Here is an 8,001-nt window from a genome sequence, read left to right on the forward strand (position 1 = left end):
ACAGTCAAGAAATGGGGCTATCTGGAAAGAAATGGATAGAAGAAAGGTCAGAATTAAGATAGGCAATTTGAAAGCCCAATGTTGATGCTCAAGAGCCTTTTAGATTCCTGTTGTTCTGGGACAAGAGTCAGCCTTAGGCAGCTGGTTTGGAGCTCTGGCAAATCTCAGGTAGAAATGGTCCTAGCCCCTTAAGAGAAATATATACACTGGCAACTATTAGGGGAAACAACAGCATCCATTAGGGCCAAGGGATGGCATAGAAATGTCATCATCCAGCTCTTCCTTCCAGTTCCCGAAACCTCTGCAGCAATGAGCAGCAAAGTCTCTCGCGACACCCTGTACGAGGCGGTGCGGGGGGGGGGGGGGGGGGGGGGGGGTCCTGCACGGGAACCAGCGCAAGCGCCGCAAGTTTCTCGAAACGGTGGAGCTGCAGATCAGCCTGAAGAACTACGACCCCCAGAAGGACAAGCGTTTCTCGGGCACCGTCAGGCTTAAGTCCACCCCTCGCCCCAAGTTCTAGGTGTGCGTCCTGGGGGACCAGCAGCACTGCGATGAAGCCAAGGCCGTGGATATCCCCCACATGGACATCGAGGCGCTGAAGAAGCTTAATAAAAACAAGAAGTTGGTCAAAAAGCTGGCCAAGAAGTATGACGCCTTTCTGGCCTCTGAGTCTCTGATCAAGTAGATCCCACGTATCCTGGGCCCATGCCTGAACAAGGCTGGCAAGTTCCCTTCCCTGCTGACACACAATGAAAACATGGTGGCCAAAGTGGACGAGGTGAAGTCCACCATCAAGTTCCAGGTGAAGAAGGTGCTGTGTCTGGCTGTTGCTGTCGGCCATGTGAAGATGACTGACGACGAGCTGGTCTACAACATCCACTTGGCTGTCAATTTCTTGGTGTCCTTGCTCAAGAAGAACTGGCAAAATGTCCGGGCTTTGTACATCAAGAGCACCATGGGCAAGCCCCAGCGTCTGTACTAGGATGCCCCAATAAACCTGCGTGCTACCCTAAAAAAAAAAAAAAAAGAAATGTCATCATCCAGGAAAGACACTGGCAATAAGAAGACTCAGGATGGAAGTCTGGGGATTTCTGATAATCAAAGAAATGAGAGGATGGTAAGAAAGCCGGAGAGAAGAGAGGAAAAGCCAGTGTCTGGGAGTCGGGGCAGAGGAGTGGCAAGACTTTGGTTAGTACTGAAAAGCTGTTGCTAGTAAGAGTTAAAGTGCTTCCATTGGGTTTGGTAACTAGGGGGTAACTGGTGGGTTTTTTTTTCTCCTTAATTTTCTCTGCATTTGTGGGAATTGAGCTGTGTGACCTTGAACAAGTAGTTTAATAACAATCGCTACTTCACAGAACTGTTATGAGAGGCCTGTGGTCTCTGCCCATCAGACAGGCCCTCTCTGGAATTTACTTCTGGAGTTCCAGTGCTTTAGTATGCTTTCAAAATACATGACCTTGGAGAAAAGATCACCTTTTCAACAGCCGCATTTTTAACAAAAAGCCCAGGGATGCAGCTCAGGGATAAAATGTTTACCTGTAATATATGAAGCTCTGATTAGACTCACAGACTTGAGTGTAAAAGACAGAACTATAACTACAATAGCTGGTGGACTCTTGTATAAAAGGACACTGCACTGTCATTTTCCTGATCTCCCAGACCCGAATAATCACACAGAAACTATATTAATTATAACACTGTTTGGTCAATGTCTCAGCTGTACTTCCTGGCTAGTTCTTACATCTTAAGTTCTATTTCTATTAAGCTTTGTATCATCATGGGGCTGTGGCTTACCAGTAATATTCTGGCATTTTTTTTCCTTTGGCAGCTACATGGTATCTCCTTGACTCTGCCTACTCTTTCTATGTATCTCTGTTCAGATTTCCCTCCTGGCATTACTTTTGCTAAACCATTGGCCAAAACAACTTTATTCATTAGCCAATAAAAGCAACACATATACAGAAGGACATTCCCCATCATCTCCCATTTTCTGTCTAAATAAACAGGAAAGTTTTAACTTTAACATAGTAAAATTATATGTAACAAAAAATTATCAGGCAAGAATTATAGTTACAATATTTTGTCTATTTATATAAGGCAAACATCATAGAAAATATTCCATCTTATCTTTGTGAATCTAAACTTTTATATCTAATTTATTTTTATCATAACTAAGAAAAGTTATATTATAAACTACAATTATAATATATATATATATATATGTAAACCATAATTACAAAATTTTAACTACATTGTGCCTGTGCGGGAGTGGGGAGTTGGATGCACATGTTTGTATGGTTGATCAGAAGAAAAGTCATGGGAATCAATCCTTTCCTTCTACTGCGTAGGTCCCAAGATTTGAACTCACGCAGTTAAGTTTGGTGGCAGACACTTTTAGATACTGAATCATGTGCTAGTCAGGATTTGTCTTCTTAAACATGATACCATAGGGGGGAAAAAAGAAAACTATGAAGCAACTAATGATCTGGGTTTTGTTGAAACTAAAAGCTTACAATCTTCAGAAATACTGTAAAAGGAATGAAAATATAGGTCGTAAACTCAGATAAAAATATTTGCAAAAGCTATACATAAGGTGCTTTCTGGGGTCTCTAAGAAAAACAATAGTGTCATTTTCAAGGGCCTAGTCACCTTCCAAAGGTCCTCCTCACATGCCATCATAATGGGGAATGGCTTCAACCAAAGTATCTTAAGAGATCACAAGCATTTAATTTACAATACGAAAATCAACAATCTGATTAAAAATGCACACTTGAACTAACAGGGCACCTCATCAAGGAAGACACACAATAGTAAGTATGCTAGCAATGATCAACAGTATCTATCATTAGAACACTTCAAATTAATACAACGAGGTTGCTCCACCTATCTACAAACCACCCAAGTGTAGAAGAACATGTGGAGGAACAGGAATGCTCTTTCATTGCTGTGTAAATGCTGGTTAAACTACAGCTTGGTGGTTTCTCCTAAGAACTTACCGTATCTTTATTGTGTAGTCCAGCAGCAGTGCTTCTTGACGCCAGGGACTCCTGGGTCCTTAGTCTGAATGAGCTGGAAGCTTATGTCCACTTGACACTGGCACCCTGTTGCTTACAACAGCTTTTCTTTTTTGGTAGAACTTGGAACAACCAGGATATCTGTTTCTATGTCAATGAGTAGATAAACTGTGGTATGTCCAAATAAACAGATTTTTATTTAATGACAAAATAAATAAGAAACCAAGTCATAAAACAACATAGAAGAGATGTAAATGCATATTACTAAGGGGGCAAAGTCAGTTTGGAAGAAAAATCAAGCGTTAATTCCAAAGTGAACCATGGGATATGTGGTCAATAATGTTTCAATATTGAGATGTAAATTATAAAAAGATGTACCTGTGTTAGTCAGCTTTCTGTCATTGTGGTAAAATGCCTGAGAAAATCCACTTACAATAAAATCAACTTAAATTAAAAAAAAAAAACCACTGAGATTTATCTTGGCTCATGTTTCCAGAAGCTTTGGTTGAGGAATGTTTGATACTGTCATTGGGTGAGATAGAGCTTAGTGGCAAGGAGTACAGAAGGCTGAGAAACAGGAAGAGAGAAGAAGGGGCCAGAGTCCCAAAATCCCCTTCAAGGGCAAACGCTAATGACTACACTTTTCTTCCTCTAAACCACTCCTCCTTATTAAAGTTCCACAGGTTCCCAGTGGTAAACTGGGCTGGAGACCAAGTCTTTAACATAGGGGTTTTTAGAGACATTTAAGACCAAACAATAACACTACTCCTATGGGCTGCTTGTTGGTAGTATAGGAGGGTATGTGTGTGTATCTGTGTGTGGTCGTGTGTGTGTGTGTGTGTGTCTGTATGTGTGTGTGTGTCTGTGTTTAGAAACTCAGAGTATATGGGAACTCCCTGAACCTTCTGTTCAATTTTATGGGGGCCCTCAACATCTCTAAAAATAAATCTATTAAAATATGACTTTGCTAAAGTTCATTTTTTATTTTCACCCTGAGAACAATGCACTCTCCAAACTAACTGGAAGTAGAAACCTAGACAGCATATGTCACGTTTGGGACTGTTGTTCTAAGTCATTTGCTAGATGATTCAGACAGTGGATAGTTTTGAACAGGCCCAGCACTTTCCCCCACAAAGTTACAGAGTGCAATCCTTTTATGGGCTGATTAACCTAATAAAAATTTGATCAAGGTGATGGATTTCACTGCTTCTAAGTAGAAGTCTTAGTTAAGGTCCTAGCCAGTGGTATAAAATGAACAGGAAATAGCTAGATATAGACCAGAAAAAAATGTAGAGCTCTCCTTATTTGCATATGATAAAATTGTGTACATAGCCAAGAGGCATCCATGATCTATCAAAACATTCTATTCAAATCATCAGATTTGCCTATAGATTAACGTAATCTATATCAAAATCCCAGCAAGATTTACTTATGCAAATTGACAACATGATTTTAGATTTTATATGAAAATATAGAGAACTTAGAATGGCCAAGACAATCTTGCAGATGAAGACATTAATATTTGTGTTGTTAACTTTTAAGACTTGCCACCCAAAACTATACAATTCAGATAGTATGATATTAAGATATGGGGTTCAAGGGAAGTTTTAGAAACAGACCCTCACTTAATTTTCAGCAGAGGTCCAAAGCATTTTCACAAAGAAAGGAAGGTCTTTGCTATAAACAATGCTGAAACAACACGATGTGTTCTACAGGGACAAAGTAAACCTTGACCACTAACTCATACATATAAATTAACTTGAGCTGGATCATGGGCATACATGGAAGGATACAATCCCTCATAGTTTATAGAGAAAAATATCAGTGACCTTGAAGTGAAGAAAGATTTCTTGGGGAGAATGCAAAAGGCACTAACCACAAAAAATTATAATTGGACTTCATCAAAATTTAAAATGTCTCATCAAAAAGACATGTTTAAGAAAGTAAAAATAGAAGCCTTAGGCTAAGAGATAATATTTGCAATACATATATCCGACAAAGGATTAATATCCTGAGTATATAATGAACTACAAACCAATAAGGAAAGAACAAAAATCATAATAAGACAATAGGAAAGCTTTTTAATAGGCAGTTCACAAGATAAGAGAGCCATGTAGTCAATGATATATGAAAAGGCACCCAGAAGCATTAATCTTTAGGGAACTGAAAATTAAAGTCACAATGAGAAGCTATTCCATAAGCACAAAAGTCTCACAGGACGAAGACTGCGGTAAAGGCAAGCACTGCCCAGGGTCTGAGAGGATCTCAAGTTTGTGAAGTGTGTAGCTGGCAGGGGTGTGAAAGAGTAAAATTGCTTGAGAAATTCTTCAGCAGTTCCTAGCAAATGCAAAGACGAAAGATAACCTAGATGAATCTCAAAGCATCGCAGTGAGGAAAATAAGATTCAAAAGTTGTGAGCACTGTGCTTCCATTTAGACAAGGGGAAAACTGGTCAAGTTGATCTGTAGTGTCAGAAGTCAAATGAGGATTGGTACCTGGGGGAGTTATTGAAAACGGCAAGAGAAAATGTCTGCTCTCCTTCTGGGTCACGCTATTTAGACTCCCCTCTATGTATGCATGTACATATGTATCTATTTGTATATATGTGTGTGCTGGATAATATATACATGTATTGATATATTGCTTACTACTCCATAAATATTTATATTTTCACTTTATGTATCAATTAAAAATAAATTTAATTATAAATATACCATCAAGCTTTAGCTATATACTTAAGATTGATGCATTATAATATATGCAAAATTGCACAAGTGAAGAATTCTCAGAGGCCCATCTATTTCTTGGTGGTAGATTTCTCCAGGTGATACGACCTGTCTTTTCTATGGGTGCAGGGGATGCCCTGGCACACCCTAGACAAAAACACCCTTGAAAATAAAATCCATTAGGAAAGATCCTAGGTTTCCATTAGGAATTCTTTCTCACTGGGCTGTACTTCTGTGTCTCAGGACATTTGGAACACTGGTTATTTCTTGCTCATTATGTCTTGTTACTCTTAGAATGCTAATAGGTTGGGTCAAAATGATATTCTTTAGAACATAAGGGAGTAGCACAGCCTTGAGACACAACTGTGAGTGGATGTGTCCTGTTGCCATGCTGGGGTAAGCTGGAACTCTTTTTTTTTTTATCCTCCCAAATGAAAGGGACAAAAAAGAATGTCTTTACAAGGTCACTGTAGGACCCAGCCAATGACAAGAGCCCTGAGTCTCAATAGTTTTTCCTACAGCAATACCTAGTTGCAAAAAAGACCACAAACTGAGACCACCCAGGAACTGAGACCATCCAATGTTAGGAAATTCCTAACATTTAACCATTGTAGATAGGATCACCTGCCAGCACACACCCTCTTAATCTAACTTTTCTGGTTTTGCCTTTAAGCCCTCTAGAAGGGCAGTTACTTCCTCTTGCCATTGCTCTGTCAGTTGCTTTGATGATGTCCCTGTTGACTTGTAATTGTGCGGACAATAAACCTTGCGTTTGCATTTCAGGGAGTCAGTCTCCCTGGTGGTCTTTTGGGGTCTGCATAGACTGGGTATAACAGACACCTGCATTCCAAGTGCCAAACATCTGTTTTGCCACATTTGGCACAGGAGAGGAACCTGAGAGTTCTACTCACTAGAGTTTATGGTAGCTCATGACCCTTTCACCCACCTTCAATCCAGCAGCATCATATCCTCAAATATCTCTTGGACTTCCCTTCCTACATTCCCTTCCATTTGTGTCTTCATTGAGCCAAGTAAATGATATAGAATAATCTCTTTAATTTAAGGGCTGCTGATTAGTTCTACCTGAATTTTAACTTCCTGTTGTAAAGTAGCCTCACATTCTAGCAAATGTGGGACAGAAGCATTTTGAGGATATTTTTATTCTACCTAACACACCTTCTGTTAACATATTGAAGCACTACAACTCTGCAAAATCAGCTCATGTGTAAGCATTCTGCCAACTTTTAGGTTAAACCATTCCACTAATACATTTATGTTCTGGAAAAAACTTCATTATGGGTTTATAGATCCACTACATTCCTTGTGAGATGACCTAGGATGAGACCCCTTCTGTTTCATGGCTTTCATATTTGCATAGACATTTCGATTCTCTGTGTTTACCAGAATCACCCATATTCCAGGACTCAGTAGCCCTTGAAAGGTTCATTTCCTTCCCTACAGTAATGTAGTAAGTAACCTTCCTTCTTTGAGGGTGAACTGGGAAAATTCTGTCCATTCATTTCTGTCAGGTCATACCATAGGATCATACATTTCTGAAGGATCATATGCCTTCTTTAAAGGTTCTCTCCCCTTCAGATGATGAACTACAAATATGGAAACAGTGTGAGAGATTCTGGTTTTCCAACATTTTGGAAAAACAGCGTGAGAGGTCCTAGGCCCCAACATTTTGCTTGCCTCAAACTGGTTCTCTTTTGTAGTGTAAGTAAAACACCACAATCAACAACATAGACATGCCATGTCATGGACTGTTAGATGTCTTTACAGGTTTCTGCACGGCAATGGTTTCTTTTTGCCATCTCAGCTGTTCTCCCCATTTTTGAAATTATATTTACCTTGCTTCTCATAGTTAAGTACTGCCACCTGGTCTCTTGCATGCCAGAAACTTTTCACTGCACTGATACTAAGGAACCAAGGTTTCTTTTTAAAAAAAATTTATTTATTTTTATGCACATTGGTGTTTTTTTTTTATGTCTGTGTGACGGTGTTGGATCTCGTGGAACTGGAGTCATAGACAGTTGTGAGCTGCCATGAGAGTGATGGGAATCGAACCCTGGTCCTCTGGAAGAGCAATCAGTGCTCTTAACCGCTGAGTCATCTCTTCAGTCCCAGAACCAAGATTTCTAAGAGCCTCACATTGCACCCCTTGGCCCACAAATGCCAACAACTATTAGATCCCCTCATCCTAACTGTGTTAGTGGAGGGATGTGCTCTGGGTCTTTATAGGGAACAAAACTGAGCTT

The 8,001-nt window shown here is 39.8% G+C and overlaps 1 pseudogene; it reads left to right on the top strand.

The window, feature by feature from the left end:
- The first annotated feature begins 294 nt into the window (after positions 1-294).
- LOC148123241 (large ribosomal subunit protein uL1 pseudogene) lies at positions 295-1,025 on the top strand (annotated as a pseudogene).
- Positions 1,026-8,001: the final 6,976 nt, after the last annotated feature.

This window comes from Myodes glareolus, chromosome 1 (assembly GCF_982192425.1).
Source record: "Myodes glareolus chromosome 1, mMyoGla1.1, whole genome shotgun sequence".
In the NCBI taxonomy this organism is placed as follows: Eukaryota; Metazoa; Chordata; class Mammalia; order Rodentia; family Cricetidae; genus Myodes; species Myodes glareolus.